Genomic DNA, 2,141 nt, shown 5'->3' with positions numbered 1-2,141 from the left:
AATGATTTGTGGTGGTGGGAGGGAAGCTTTAAGAGCAATTTCAGCCAAACCACTTAATACAAAGTAGAAATACATATATAGAAACAGTTTTACCTGCCAGATACTGGTGCCATCTTTATTTCGGCTGTTGTATAGGGCTGGAGAGAGAAATTACTATTCTGACACCAATAACATATGCATTTACATGACTATACTGTAAGGCCTTGTTCGCACAGGGCATTTTAATTCATGCCCATTGCTGGGCAGTGTTTTATCAGCACGAGGATGCATAGGTGTTGCGTTCATCCCCAATGGAGGGAGTTCCGTTTCTGTTTATTGGGGTGCAGTGGCTGCATGGACACAGCACTGCTCTCAATGACCCGTTCGTATTGGTCCCTAACCAAGTGTGAGAAAGTGCTATGGACTCTGAAGCATGTTACCTGATGTAGTACCCTCCTAGTGCAGAGTAGGCGGATCGCTTCTCGGCCTTTTGGCTAAGATCAAGTGTAGTATCGACCTTGCCTTTAGGGGTGTCCCTGCTTCCAGCTAGGACGTTGAGAACCACTTGAATCTATCCCAGCCATTTGGTCTGTGTGGGGTACCCTCTTCTCGGCCTTGTAGGATCGTCGATTAAATTCGGCTTCACCTGCTTGCTGCTATTGGGTTTGAGGCTTAGCCCCCACACAGAACGAGTTTGTGATCTTCCCCCCCTTGTTCACTCTGCGTTACTACCTCCGGGCAGTAGACGCTCAATAGCCTTTTCAAAGGCTAAGCGAGAGTGAAGCCGCCGAGGAAGAAGAAGGAGAAGGAATCCGATCAAGATCTCTGGGAAGCCCTCCTGAGAACTCCTCTGCGACAAGATGGGGAAGAAACAGACCACCAAGAAGCCACAGAACGCCACCACCGCCGCCCCCGCCAAGACCCCGGGAGAAGCCCCCTCCGCCTCCACCTCCACCTCAGATCGCTCCGGCCCTGCAGACGGTCTCCCTCCCCTGGAGCCCTGGATGAAGCAGACAGTCGTGCTGCGGCTGAAAGAGGTGGAAGGCAGAATCCCGGACATGACCCCGGAAGTCTTTGGGAAGAAAATGATCCTTGAACAAGGATTCAGCAAGGCAGAGACCCTGTCGGTGCAGTCCTTTGTGAAAGGTATGTTCCTTGTCACCTTTGTCTCCCTACAGGTGTGCAGAAGGTACTGGGAGGCAGTGAAGACCGCTGGACCCGACTCCCTCTTCCGAAAGTTCGCTGCGAACTCTCCCATTCAAAGGGACGAAAGGCGGATCACGGTGTCCATGAGGAACCCTCACGTCCCCGGCAGAGACATCGCCACCTACCTCCAAAGGTTTTGTGTCGTGTTGAAGGACCCAGTCCGGATACTAGACACCAACGGCTTCTGGACAGGTAAGTGGGCTGTGTTTTGCAGGCTACTAAGAGATCGTCCCGCTGGAGATCTCCAACACCTGCAACAGTGCTTCTCCCTGGGATCGTCATCAGGACTCCTACACTACCCAGACCTACCCCAGTCATGCCGCAGGTGCGGCCAGCCGGGGCACGAGGGTAAGGAATGCAGTGTGCTTTCTTGTAGGTTCTGTAGGTTTGCAGGTCACGAGACCAAGGATTGCCCGAGGTCCAGAACCTGCAACCTCTGTGGACGGTCAGAGCACGTCTACAGAGACTGCCCAGAAAGAAGCAGGACGTACGCTGGGGCCCTGAGCAAGGGCCCTGCCACCAAACCAGCGCCACAGAAACCTCCAAAGGACCCGGGTAAGAGGAACCCCCCCCAGGCCCCAGGTCCCCCTGCCCCTGGCCCCCCTGCCCCAGGTCCCCCTGCCCCTGGTCCCCCGGCCCCTGGTCCCCCTGGTCCCCCTGCCCCCCCTGGCCCCCCTGCCCCTGGCCCCCCCGCCCCTGGTCCCCCTGCCCCCCCTGCCCCTGCCCCTGGTCCCCCCGCCCCTGCCCCTGGTCCCCCTGCCCCTGGTCCCCCTGCCCCTGGCCCACCTGCCCCGGGTCCCCCTGGCCCCCCTGCCCCTGGTCCCCCTGCCCCGGGCCCAGTTCCACCCCCCCCTGACCTGTCCTCACAGGAGGACTTCCCGCCCCTTCCCCCTGTCACCCCTGTCAGCAACTCTGCGACGGGGTACAGGAAGCGGAAGAAGGAGCAGGCCAGCCCG

The 2,141-nt window shown here is 58.0% G+C and overlaps 1 pseudogene; it reads left to right on the top strand.

Annotated features, from left to right (window-relative positions):
- The first annotated feature begins 453 nt into the window (after positions 1–453).
- LOC149459514 (U2 spliceosomal RNA) lies at positions 454–546 on the top strand (annotated as a pseudogene).
- Positions 547–2,141: the final 1,595 nt, after the last annotated feature.

The sequence above is a fragment of the Staurois parvus genome, unplaced genomic scaffold (genome assembly GCF_062004578.1).
Source record: "Staurois parvus isolate SC_StPar_1 unplaced genomic scaffold, SC_StPar_1.0 ptg000255l, whole genome shotgun sequence".
NCBI lineage: Eukaryota > Metazoa > Chordata > Amphibia > Anura > Ranidae > Staurois > Staurois parvus.
Note: the sequence above shows the minus strand (reverse complement) of the source record. Positions and strands in the feature narration are given on the sequence as shown.